This window comes from Pristiophorus japonicus, chromosome Y (assembly GCF_044704955.1).
Source record: "Pristiophorus japonicus isolate sPriJap1 chromosome Y, sPriJap1.hap1, whole genome shotgun sequence".
NCBI lineage: Eukaryota > Metazoa > Chordata > Chondrichthyes > Pristiophoridae > Pristiophorus > Pristiophorus japonicus.
Genome location: NC_092011.1, coordinates 23268294 through 23282523, shown reverse-complemented (window position 1 = coordinate 23282523; position 14230 = coordinate 23268294). Strand labels below are relative to the sequence as shown.

General features: G+C 45.1%; 1 pseudogene; it reads right to left on the bottom strand.

The window, feature by feature from the left end:
• Positions 1 to 4530: 4530 nt before the first annotated feature.
• LOC139241079 (neuropeptide SIFamide receptor-like) lies at positions 4531 to 13499 on the bottom strand (annotated as a pseudogene).
• Between the last annotated feature and the right edge of the window lie 731 nt (positions 13500 to 14230).

Genomic DNA, 14230 nt, shown 5'->3' with positions numbered 1-14230 from the left:
CGTGATACGTTTACACAGGCAGTTTGCATTATAACTGTGTAAGGAAAGGGTTAATCAGACTGTCCTGACTTATACTGTATCGATATCGCTTTGCATTGGAGTAATGTTAAACTTCAGCCTTTGACTGTTAAAGCATGGAAGTTTAAGTCATTGTAAAGTGCCACTGGGATGTTCAGCCAGACCAACCTTTAAGCAATGGTCAGTTTAGTCAGTTCAGTAAACTTGATCAAAGACATGCACGCTGATTCATATATGTCAGAGAATCTTAATCCGTTGATAACAAGTGCAGGGATAACAGGTAGTTCTCCAGAAAACCCTCTGGGTAAATCTCATCCATTTTAATTGAGGCTTCTATAGAAGCAGGAGATTGATTCGTACAAAATGGTACAGAATCAAAGGCAGACCAGGCATAATTACAATTACAAGTTTCACTGTGGATACGGTAGCATAGTAAATATGTTACTGGACTAGAAATCCAGAGACATGAGTTCAAATCCCACCACGAAAATTTAAACCCACTTACATAAGTAAATCTGAAATAAAAAGCTAGTACAGGTTGCACCTCCCCTTATACAGCATCCTCGGGACCTGGCCTGTTCCGGATGAGGGAATTTTCAGGACGAGGGGTGGTCATGTTAAATTGGATGGTACAGCTGCTGAGCAAGGGTATATCGGGGCTGGCTGGCTGGGGGCTGGGAGTGCGGCAGAGAGATCATGGCGGGCGGTGGTGGGGTGGGCAGTAGATCGCGAGGTCAAGCCAGCAATTGCAGGAGTCAGCAGTGAGGAAGCACTTCAATTTGTTATGTCGGAGTTCTGCGCATGCGCAACCCGGTAGCCAGGAATGGTTCTGGATCAGGGATGTTCAACCTGCATCAGCAATGGTGAATGAAACGACTTGATTGTTGTTAAAAACCCATCTGGTTTACCACTGCCCCTTAGGGAGAGAAATCTGGCCTATAGGTGACTCCAGACCCACAGCAATGTGGGTTCCTCTTAAACGCCCTCCGCAATAGCCCAGCATTCAGTTGTACCAAACCGCTCCGAAAATAAACCTTGACCCGACACGGACTGCAGGGGTTCAAGACGCCGTCTCATCATCACATTTTCAAGGGCAATTAGGGATGTGCAATAAATGCTGGACTTCCCAGCGATGCCCACATCCCGAGAATTAATTAAAAAGAAACTTGGTGGAATGGCAATTATATGAAACAAGAGTGAACCTGTCAGAAAAATAACAAAGTAAGGAAACTGCACCGGTCTATGGAAAAATAACTTGTTGACACGAAAGTTATTGATAATGGACAAGTCAATTAAATTGTATTTTAAAGTATAATGGCACAATGCATAATTGTGTGGATAGTCACATGGAGTGAGTGAGAGAAATGTATAAAACTGACAGTTTGTGATGAATCTTTGGTGTTGTAAAAGCCTAAGATAGTGACCTCAGATCTCTCTTGCATTTCAATCCCCAACCAAACCATCATCAATATTTAAAGTCATTTGTCAAAGGGTTAGAGGGGATTTTAGAATTTCTTTCAACCAGAGGACAGTGGGGGTCTGAAGCTCGCTGCCTGAAACGCTGGGAGAGGCAGAAACCCTCATCGCATTTAAAAAGTACTTAGATATGCACTTGAAGTGCCGGAACCTACAGGGCTACGGACCAACAGCTGGAAAGTCGGTTTAGGCTGGATAGCTCTTTGTCGGACGGAACGGACACAATAGGTTGAATGGCCTCTTTTTGTGCCACAGATTTCTATGATTCTAATTGTGATAGTAAGTTTTATTTTTAAGTATGTTTAAGTAGCTGCGTACTTAATATATCCGTGAGACCTGATATTCATGGTATAAGAAGCTTATTACTCTTAATTATCCCGTTATTAAGCTTGAGTATAGAAGATTAAGAGTGATGCAGTTGAGGTGGTTAAGATGATTAAAAGAAGCTGATAGGGTAGATGGAGAGAAACTGTTTCCTCTGGTGGGGATAGTCCACAACAAGGGAGCAGAACCATAAAATTAGAGACAGGCTATTCAGGGGTGATGTCAGGAAGCATTTCTTCACACAAAGGGGAGTGGAAATCTGGAACTCTCTCCCCCAAAAAGCTATTGAGGCTGGGGGCGTCAATTTCAAAGCTGAGACTGATAGGTTTTTATTGGGTATGGGTATTAAGGGTTATGGAACCAGGGCAGGTAGATGGAGTTCCGATGCGGATCAGCCAAAATCGAAGTGAGTGGCTGAACAGGCTCGAGGGTCTTAATGACCCCCTTCCATTCCTATGTTCCTATTGATTTGGGGAAGCAAATTATTGATCAGGACCCCGCCTCTTTAACAACTGTGAGTGTAGGAATGTGTTATGGCGGGATCGGAAAATGGCAGCACCAAGACGGGCCGAGATTGAAATGGGATCGGGGTCTTAACTGCGATGCTGATCCCTGATATGCAGATATTAATGAGGCATCAGCCTATTTCCTGTGGATCTCCGGCCCCCTAAATTGAGGCTCCCCCCTGCCCGCAACATCTCCACGCGGATTAGGTCCCACCATCACTGCGTGTCACATAACTACACCCAGGCTCGACTTGGCTTTTAACAGGTTTATTTATGAGAATAAAAAGCATTTTATATTTCAATTCAGTGCAATTGATTCAGGGAAGACATGATTAAAAATGGTAGCACTCAACTTGCAAGGGCGCAGTGACTAAAAACAGTTTAATGGCTTCACCGGGTGACCTTAGGGAGGAGGTGTTATAACAGATCTATAGTACGACGCAGGGATGGTGTGTATTGTAACCCAATGGTCACACAGTTCCACGCTTCACATCTGAATGCTCCTTTCCTTGTGCACTTACATAGGAAGATAGGAACAGGAGGAGGCCATTCAGCCCCTCGAGCCTTTTCCAACATTCAATGAGATCATGTCTGACCTGTGACCGAACTCCTTCTTGGCCCCAATCCCTTAATACCGTTGGTAAACACAAATCTGTCAATCTCAGATTTAAAATTAACAATTGATCGAGCATCAATTGCTGTTTGCAGAAGAGAGTTCCAAACTTCGCCACTCTGTGTGTAGAAATGTTTCCTAACTTCACCTTGAAAGGTCTGGCTCTTATTTTTAGTCTGTGCCTCCGAGTCCTAGGCTCCCCAGCCAGTGGAAATAATTTCTCTCTCTCTCCCGTATCAATTCCCCTTAATATCTTGAAATCTTCAATCAGATCACCCCTTAATCATTTAAATTACAGGGAATACAATCCTAGTTTGTGTAATCGCTCCTCGTAATTTAACCCTTGGCGTCCAGGTATCATTCTGCATTTTACTCCACCTGGTGGATCCTCTCATCTACCGTCCTTGGTTGATTCATGTTCATGAGCTCACATGGTGAGTGACGCATGGGGAGGGAAATGGATATCGGGCAATTAATGGGCAATAGGCCTCACTGCCCGCCTTTGACTCCTTTCTCTGCCACAACCCCAACCGATTTCACGGAGAAATGTGGAGGAGGATCCAGTCCAGAAGATGCCATGCACCTATTGAAAGAGCAGGGAGTGCTCCTGGAGTCCCGGCTAACCTTCCTCTCACAAACAACATCTATCCAAACTGGTCATTTGTCTCATTGGTGTTTGTGGGAGCTTGCTGTGCACAAATTGGCTGCCGCATTTCCTGCTTTACAACAGTGACTACATTTCAGACGTAATTCATCAGCTGCAAACTGCTTTGGGATGTCCTTATGTTGTGAATCAGTTTATCTGTTACCCACGCTCCCTCCTCCCTTTGTTGAAATCAAAACCTATGGGGTAGATCAGTCGTAGATCAGTGGGCAGCACACTCACCTCTGAGTCAGAAGGTTGTGGGTTCAAGTCCCACTCCAGGAACTTGAGCACGCAAATCTCGGCTGACGCTCCCAGTGCAGTACTGAGGGAGTGCTGCACTATCGGAGGTGCCGTCTTTTGGGTGAGACATCAAACCGAGGCCCTGTCTGCTCTCCCAGGTGGACATAAAAGATCAGTTGGCACTATTTCAAAGAAGAGCAGGGGAGTTATTCCCAGTGTCCTGGTCATATTTATCCCTTAATAAACATGATTAAAACAGATTATCTGCTCAACCCTGAGATGGGACACACTGTGCCATGGTGCACCAGTGTGGAGGGACTGGATGGTTAAGGTGGTGGATAATCACATGGGCTGCTTTGTCCTGGATGGCGTGGGGCTTCTTGAGTGTTGTTGCAGCTGCACTCATCCAGGCAAGTGGAGAATATTCCATCACACTCCAGCTGTGTGCCTTGTAGATATGGAAAGGTGGAAGTGTTGGATGATGTAAATCTCAAACAGTGAGAAGAATTAGAAACTCGAAAGCGGGTGTAGAACTGCTCCAGTGATAATTAGTCCTGAACAGCCCAGCTTCACCTTCTGTCCTCCCCTATCTCTGTTAACTCAACCTGCCCCTTTCACGCACCGACTCACTTTCCCACAACTCTGTTTTTAAATTAACTTTTAGTTCGTTGTACGAGATGAGCAGAATCCCAGCCGGTTACCGCTGCCTAGACTCCACCCCCACCTCTGCGGGCAGCTTCTGGGTGAAACCGATGAGTTGACGAGTTCTCCTTCGGTTTTAAGTCTTTGGTGAGCTTCAGAAACAGATGAATAGGCTGTGTGATGGCTCGCCTCATCTCCTCCCTGAACTTAGCCTGGGTGAGAGCGTAAATGCAAGTGTTGGTGCAGGAGTTCATGTACATCAGCATGTCGCCGACCTGCATGACCATAGGGCCTATGTCCAGCAACATCTCCTGGATCACAAAGACCACCACTCTGGTCATTCACAGCACGATGAAGCTGCCCGATATGGCGAAGAGCAGGATGATGGACCTTCTCCGGTTCTCCATTTCGGGGTCAACCTGCTTCCCATCGCCACCTTGACCCCGGAATGCCCTGCTGACCCGACTGGCCACGAGAACGTACCTGACAGTGAGAGCGTTGAGCAGCAAGATGCACACGTAGGGAATGAGAGGGGTTAAGATGGTACAGGACCAAAGGTATGCTGCCCAGGGGGTTTTGGTACAAAGGTTGCGGAGCCTGCAGACTGGGAACGGGCCGCGGGCATCAACGGCTACGTAGGTGAAGTAGCGCGGGATATTGCGCAGGTAGCTCACCGTGCACACAGTCGTTATCACCCCGCTCGCTGTTCCCACCGTGCAGTATCTCGCTTTCCATTTCTGGAAACAAATGGCGACAAATCGATCAAGGGTGAAGGCCCCGGTGAGCCAGACCGAGCAGTCCACCACCGCGGCATTCATGATGCTGTTCAGGCTGCATACGTGGTAATGGGTGAGGATCGAGAAGGGGAAGTAGAGAGATCCCAGGTAGTTCAACATCACACAGAAGATGATGACCAGCAAGTCCACTGCTGCCATGGAGACCAGGTAACGGCCCGTGCATCTGGCGAGGCCACAGCTCCCGCGGGAGAGAATCACGATGGTCATTAAGTTAGCTGCCAGAGAGGGAAAGAGAGGTGAGAGTTAGTAATTACACCCACACCATGTGTTATAGGGCATGTTACATGAGGGAGAGATACCCTCGAGTAGCAACTGTTGAGAGTTGTCCCCAGCAACAGCCAGCATTCAAGATTGATTATGGCCATGGGATGTTTATAGTACTGCCTTAATAGTATGTTTAGATCATAACTTTTATGGTCACAACAACTCGAGAACTGCAACTTATGGGAAAGGCTGTTGATGATTGCATAATATAGAGAAATGTAAACATGTGTGCGTAAGAATCAGCTGTGCATTGAACAGAGACGACCATGTAAAGGTAATGAGTGGGAGACAGTGTGATGAAACTTGGTTGCAACACAGTGAAGAAGCAAAGAAGGAGTGAGGAAACTTGGCAGGAGAGGACATTTCAAGTTAGTTTAGAGCCAGAGGTTGGAAAATAGTAATGAGAGAATGATTGGCTATCAGTATGATAAATATGTCTTCGATAGCCGTATAAACTGTATGGATTCTATTTCCCTGATCGCTCTCATTATCCAATGCTCACCATACAAGTAAAGAGCAGCCATTGTCCATCACTCAGTGAAATACAATTGGTCCAACTCGGTCCATCACTCAATCAGCACTCATTGTTCAACTCACTTCATCACTCAATGAGATCCCATTGTTCAACTCAGCCCTCACTGAATGTGCTCTCATTGTTCAATTGTCTCCATCATTTAATGAGCTCCTATTGTACAACTCTCTACCAGTCACTCAATGGACTTGCATTTTCCAACTCACTCCCTAACTCAGTGGCCTCCCATTGCCCAACTCTCTACCTTACCCAATGGTCTCCCATTATCCAATCACAACCAGTCACTCCATTCACCTCCCTTTTCCAACTCTCGACATCAGGGAGGGAAAACATCCTCTGCATGGACCCTGTCAAGCCCCCTCAGAATCTTATATATTTCAATAAGATCACCTCTCATTCTTCTAAACTCCAAAGAATATAGGCCCGACCTGCTCAACCTTGCTTCATAAGACAACCCCTTCATCTCAGGAATCAACCTCTTGAACCTTCCCTGATCAGTACATCAATATCCTGCTGCAGTCCACAGCTTTCTTCTTCATTATCAACTACATGGCTGATTTTAGCCTCACCTGCAAACTTTTTAATCCCTTAAATCTATTGTTATCAGCCTTGATTATACCCAATCACTGAGCATACACAGCACTCTGTGGGACAGAATTCCAAAGAGTCACAACACTTTGAGTGAAGAAGTTTCTCCTCATCTCAGTCCCACATGGCCAACCAATTATCCTGAGGCTATGACCTCTAAATTCTCCAGTCAAACGAAATGGCCTCTCACCAATGACCCTGTCAAGCCCTCTAAGAATTATACAAATTTCAATTTAATCACCTCTCAATATTCTAAACTCCATAGAATATAGGACTCAATCTCTCATCCCAGGAATCAATCCAGTGAACCATCGTTACACCCCCAAGCATATCCTTCCTTAGGTAAGGAGACCAAAACTGTACACTGTATTCCAGGTGTGGTCTCACCAAATCCCTATATAATTTCAGCAAGACATTCTTATTCTTATACTCCAAGCCCTTTGCAATAAAGGTTTGCATTCCTAATTGCTTGCTGTCCCTCCATGTTAACTTTCTGTAATTTGTGTTCAAGGACATCCGAATCCCTTTGAATACTGACATTTCACAATTCTGCTTTTCCATTTTACCTATAATTTCACGTTTCCCCACATTATACTTCACCTGCCATCTTCTTGCTCACCCACTTATTCATTCCTATCCCCTTGTAGCCTCATTGCATCCTCCTCACAGCATATTTCTCACCTAGCTTTGTATCAGCAGCAAACTTGGAGAAATTATGCTCAGTTCCCTCATCTAAGTCATTGACATAGATTGTAAAGAGCTGAGGCCCCAGCACTGATCCTTGTAGCACTCCACTAGTTGTACCCTGCCATCCTGAAAATGACCTGTTTATTCCTACTCTCTATTATCTGTCCATTAACCAAGCCTCAGTCCATGCTACTCATATTACCCCCAACCCCATGAGCCCTAATCTTAGAAAAACATAGAAACATAGAAAATAGGTGCAGGAGTAGACCATTCGGCCCTTCGAGCCTGCACCGCCATTCAATGAGTTCATGGCTGAACATGCAACTTCAGTACCCGATTCCTGCTTTCTCGCCATACACCTTGATCCCCCTAGTAGAAAGGACTACATCTAACTCCTTTTTGAATATATTAAGTGAATTGGCCTCAACAACTTTCTGTGCTAGAGAATTCCACAGGTTCACCACTCTCTGGGTGAAGAAGTTGCTCCTCATTTCAGTCCTAAATGGCTTACCCCTTATCCTTAGACTGTGACCCCTGATTCTGGACTTCCCCAACATTGAGAACATTTTTCCTGCATCTAACCTGCCTAAACCCGTCAGAATTTTAAACGTTTCTATGAGATCCCCTCTCATTCTTCTGAACTCCAGTGAATACAAGCCCAGTTGATCCAGTCTTTCTTGATATGACAGTCCCGCCATCCCGGGAGCAGCAAGGCCCTGTATAACTGTAGTTAAACCTCCCTGTCCCTGTACTCAAATCCCCTCACTATGAAGGCCAACATGCCATTTGCTTTCTTAACCGCCTGCTGTACCTGCATGCCAACCTTCAATGAGTGATGTACCATGACACCCAGGTCTCGTTGCACCTCCCCTTTTCCTCATCTGTCACCATTCATATCATAGTCTGTCTCTCTGGTTTTACCACCAAAGTGGATAACCTCACATTTATCCATATTATACTTCATCTGCCATGCATTTGCCCACTCACCTAACCTATCCAAGTCACTCTGCAGCCTCATAGCATCCTCCTCGCAGCTCACACTGCCACCTAACTTAGTGTCATCCGGAAATTTGGAGATACTACGTTTAATCCCCTCCTGTAAATCATTAATGTACAATGTAAACAGCTGGGGCTCAGCACAGAACCTTGCGGTACCCCACTAGTCACTGCCTGCCATTCTGAAAATACCCATTTACTCTTACTCTTTGCTTCCTGTCTGCCAACCAATTCTCAATCCACGTCAGCACACTACCCCCAATCCCATGTGCTTTAACTTTGCACATTAACCTCTTGTGTGGGACCTTGTCGAAAGCCTTATGAAAGTCCAAATACACTACATCAACTGGTTCTCCCTTGTCCACCCTATTGGAAACATTCTTAAAACATTTCAGAAGATTTGTCAAGCACGATTTCCTTTTCACAAATCCATGCTGACTTGGACTTATCATGTCACCTCTTTCCAAATGCGCTGCTATGATATCCTTAATAATTGATTCCTTCATTTTACCCACAACCGATGTCAGGCTGACCGGTCCATAATTCCCTGTTTTCTCTCTCCCTCCTTTTTGAAAAAGCGGGGTTACATTGGCTACCCGCCACATCATAGGAACTGATTCAGAGTCTATGGAATGTTGGAAAATGACTGTCAATGCATCTGTTATTTCCAAGGCCACCTCCTTAAGTACTCTGGGATGCAGACAACCAGGCCCTGGGGATTTATTGGCCTTCAATACCAACAATGACACCAACACAATTTCCGGACTAATAAGGATTTCCCTCAGTTCCTCCTTCTTACTAGACACTCTGATACTTTTTATATCCGGAAGGTTGTTTGTGTCCTCCTTAGTGAATACCGAACCAAGTTCTTGTTCAATTGGTCTTCCATTTCTTTGTTCCCCGTTATGACGTCCCCTGATTCTGACTGCAGGGGACCTACGTTTGTCTTTATTAACCTTTTTCTCTTTACATATCTATAGAAGCTTTTGCAGTCCGTCTTAATGTTCCCTGCAACCTTCCTCTTGTACTCTATTTTCCCTGCCCTAATCAAACCCTTTGTCCTCCTCTGCTGAGGTCTAAATTTCTCCCAGTTCCCGGGTTCGCTGCTATTTATGGCCAATTTGTATGCCACTTCCTTGGCTTTAATACTATCTCTTGATAGCCACGGTTGAACCACCTTCCCTTTTTTATTTTTATGCCAGACAGGGATGTACAATTGTTGTTGTTCATCCATGCGGTCTCGAAATGTCTGCCATTGCCCATCCACTGTCAACCGCTAAAGCATCATTCGCCAATCTATCCTCGCCAATTGACAGATCATACCTTCACAGATACCCTTCTTTAAGTTCTGGACCATGGTCTCTGAATTAACTGTTTCATTCTCCATCCTAATGTCGAATTCCACCATATTATGGTCACTCTTCCCCAAGGGGCCTCGCCCAACTAGATTGCTATTTAATCCTCTCTCGTTACATATCATCCAGTCTAAGATGGCCTCCCCCCTAGTTGGTTTCTCGACATATTGGTCTAGAAAACTATCCCTTATGCACTCCAGGAAATCCTCCTTCACCGTATTGCCTCCAGTTTGGTTAGCCCAATCTATATGTATATTAAAGTCACCCATGATAACTGCTGCACCTTTATTGCATGCACCCCTAATTTCCTGTTTGATGCCCTCCCCAACATCACTACGACTATTTGGAGGTCTGTAAACAACTCCCACTAACGTTTTTTGTCCTTTGGTGTTCTGCAGCTCGAACCATATACATTCCACTTCAAGGATTTTGATCCATGACGGTAGCAGGCCAGGTAGATAAGGTGGTGAAGACGACATATGGAATGCATGCCTTTACTAGCTGAGGCAGAGAATAAAAGAGCCGGGGGGTTATGCTTGAAGTGTACAAAACACTGGTTAGGCAACAGCTGGAGTACTGCATGCAGTTCTGGTCACCACATTACAGGAAGGACATGATTGCACTGGATACGGTACAGAGGAGATTTACGAGGATGTTGTTGGGAGTGGAGAATCTTAGCTATGGGGACAGATTGGATAGGCTGGGTTTGTTAGGAGGTTGAGGGGAGATCTCATTGAGGTGTATAAAATTATGAGGGGCCTAGATATAGTGGGTAGAAAGGGCTTATTTCCCTAAGCAAAGGAGTCAACAACCAGGGGGCATAAATTTAATGTAATTGGTAGAAGATTTAGAGGGGATTTGGGGGGAAATTTCTTCACACAGAGGGTTATGGAGGCCTGGAACTCGCTGCCTGAAACGGTGGGAAAGGCAGAAACCCTCACCACATTTAAAAAGTACTTGGATGTGCACTTGAAGTGTTATAACCTGCAGGATTATGGACCTAGAGCTGGAAAGTGGAATTAGGCTGGATAACCTCTTGTTGGCCGGAGCGGACACGATGGGCCAAAATGGCCTCCTTCCATGCTGTAAATGTCTATGATTCTATGATTTTAAAGGATCAAGGGATATGGGAATAGGGTGGGAAAGTCATTCAACCATGATCTTATTGAGTGGCGGAGTAGACTCGAGCGGCCGTCTTGCCTACTCCTGCTCCTATTTCTTATATTCTTCATTGACCAACTCACTCGATTACTCAGTGAGCTGCCATTGTCCAACTATCTATGGCACTCAATCAACTGCCACTGCCTGGCTCCCATCAGCAATCACTAAGCTTCCACGTACAAGCTCTCCCAGTCACTGAATGCCACCCCCAGTATCCAATTTCCACCATCAATCAATGTTTCCAGTCTCCAATCTCTAACGGTCTCTGAATGAGCCCCAATTTTCCAAATCCCACCAGCCAATCAATGTTCCAATTGCCCAACTCTTTCCCTCATTCCATGAGATCCCTTTGTCTTTCTCACCACCTCACTCGGTGAGCTCTGGTTGGCCAGCTCTCTGCATCAGTCAAATGGCTCCCAATTGTCCAATTCTCTGAGTCATCCAATAAGCTCCCATTTTCTAACTCTCTTCAGCAATCAGAACTCCAGATCCAACTATCTTTCCATCACTCAATCAGCCCCTATGAACGAGTTCCCGTTGTCCATCTCTCCCCTCACTCAATTATTTTCCACTAACCAGCTCTCTGTCACTCACCGGTCTCCCATTTACTAACTTCCCTCACCAGTCAGAGCTCCAGTTGTCCAACGCTCTCTTTCACTCATTGGCGTTTCATTGTCCAACTCTCTCCATCACACAATGAGCTCCAAGTGTCCAGCTCTCCCCATCTCTCACTGAGCTCCCTCTGTCCAACACACGCAAACAAGCACCCAAAATAGAATGCATTCACAAACACAGTTGCAAACACTCACACACAGACACTGAAACAGGAACACACTCACACAGTTGCACGCACACACAATCACAGTCAAATACACAAACTCTCGCATATACACACTCATAGACCAGTCAGCTTAACATCGGTGGTTGGAAAAATAATGGATAAATAATGGAATCTCTACTAAAGGAGAACAAGGAAGAACATCGAGAAACCAAAAATATAATAACGAATATTCAGCCTGGATTTCTAAAGGGAAAGTCTTGGTTGACCACATCATTGAATTTTTTGAAGAGTTAACAGAGAGTAGACAATAGAGATGCAGTAGCTGTCAGTTATCTAGATTTTCAAAAGGCCTTCGATGAGGTACCCCATAATAGACAAATGGACAAGGTCAGAGAATGCGGAGTCTGGAGACAAGTAGCTGTATAGATAGCTAGCTGGCTTCAAGACGGAAAGCAGAGAGTAAATGTAAAGGGTAGCTTTTCACAATGGCAAAAGGTGGGTATAGGTGTTCCACATCGATCAGTGCTGGGACCACCGTTGTTCACAATTCTATTCACGATTTCGACCTTGGAATCAAAAATACAAATTCTAAATTTGCTGATGACACCAAATAGAGGGGACAGTCAATACTAAGGAAGACTGTAACAAATTACAGGAGGACGTTAATAAACTTGCAGAATGTGCATATATTTGGCAAATTATGTTCAACACAGATAAATGTGGGAGGAAGAATAGGGAGGTCCCTTATTACTTGGAAGGTGCAAGTCTAGGTGGGGTAGAGGAACAAGGGGATCTCGGAGTACAAATACACAAATCGATAAAGTCGTAATACAGGTTAGCAAGGCCTTAAAAAAAGCAAACCAAGCCTGATTTCTTGAGGTATAGAATTGAAAAGTAGGGAAGTTATGCTGAACCTGTATCAAACTTTGGTTAGACCACACTTGGAGGACCGCGGACAGTTCTGGTCGTCATATTACAAAAAGTATATCGAGTCACTGCAGAGAGTGTAGAGAAGATTTACAATGATGATAAAGAACTGCAGTGGTATACATATTAAGAAAAAAAGGCTGAGAGGTGACCTGATAGAGGTCTTTAAAGCTATGAAATGCTTTGATAGGTTGGTACAGAAGAACTTTTCCACTTGTGGGGAAGAGCATAACTGGAGGCCATCAATATAAGACAGTTACCAAGAAATCCAATGGGGAATTCAGAAGAAAATTCTTTACCCAAAGAGTGGTGGAACTCGCTACCACAGGGAGTGGTTGAGGCGAATAGTATTGATACATTTAAGAGGAGGCGAGACAAGCATACGAGGAAGAAGGGATTAGAGGGTTATGCTGATAGATTTAGATGAGGAAAGGCAGGAGGAGGCTCGAGAGGAGCATCAATGCCTGCATGGACTGGTTGGGCCGAATGGCCTGTTTCTGTGCCGTATATCCTATGTATTTAATTCCCACAGACACACAAGACACAGACCGACACACGCAGGCACAAGTACACACAGAGCCACATACATCTACACTTAGATATTAAAACACACACACACTCACACAGTAGCTTGCATGTAGAAACACAGTTATGCAGGCACACGAAAATGCACATTAGCACACACTCAGAAACAGTCACACATATACTTACACGCATTCACACACTAGCATGCTCAAACAAATGCAGTCTCATACACACAGTCACACACACACATACACGCTCTCACACACATACACCCATGCAGCCACGCATTCACAGGTTGCCAGTCATTAAAGAGGAGTTCCCTCATTTGGTGACTATCTGCTACTCACATACCGGCCACACCGATGACTGCCAGGCAATGGTAGAACACGTCCTGCACTAGTAAGAATGCCAAGCTTCCCATCCTCGCAGAGAGTCAGTGACGTGTGTTGAAGCTGGAGACAGCAGCACACACTGACACACAGAGGCAGTGCTTTGGAAGTAGCCTTTAATATATACTCAGGAGAATCTCCCAGTGAGACATCGAGCTCAGGGGGGGCCTGGTACCAGCTGCAGTCAATGCAGTCGCACAATAGGTAAGGGACCTTAACTATCCTAATCCACGGGAGAGCTTATGTGGATATTGCACTTTAATAACCTCAAACACACCCTGCAATAGCAGAGTCACCGAGTAATATTCAGAAGGTTCAGAGGCGGTTTCAACAAAATGGTATTATTTTGAGGCAGGTGCAGGAGAGTAGCAGAACCTGGGCTGCATATTGACAAATCCTTGAAGGTGTCAGGGCCACTTCATCAGGCGACTAAGAAAGTATATGAAGACTTGCTTTGGTAAATAGGGACTTTGGATTCTAAAACAAGGAAGGCATGTCAACGCTCTACAAAAAACTGGTTAAGCCTCAGCTGGATAATTGTGTCCAATTCTGGTCACCGTACTTTAGGAAGGGTGCAGAGGCGGTTTACAAGGATAATACCAGGGAGAGGAAGCTCAGTTACATTGAGAGATTTGAGAAGCTGGGATTGTTCTGCTTAGGGCAGAGAAGGTTAAGTACTGATCGAATAGTGGTATGCAAAGTTACGTAGGGTTTTGATAGAGCAACTAGGGAGAAAGGGCTTCCTCTGGCAAGAGGACCAGGA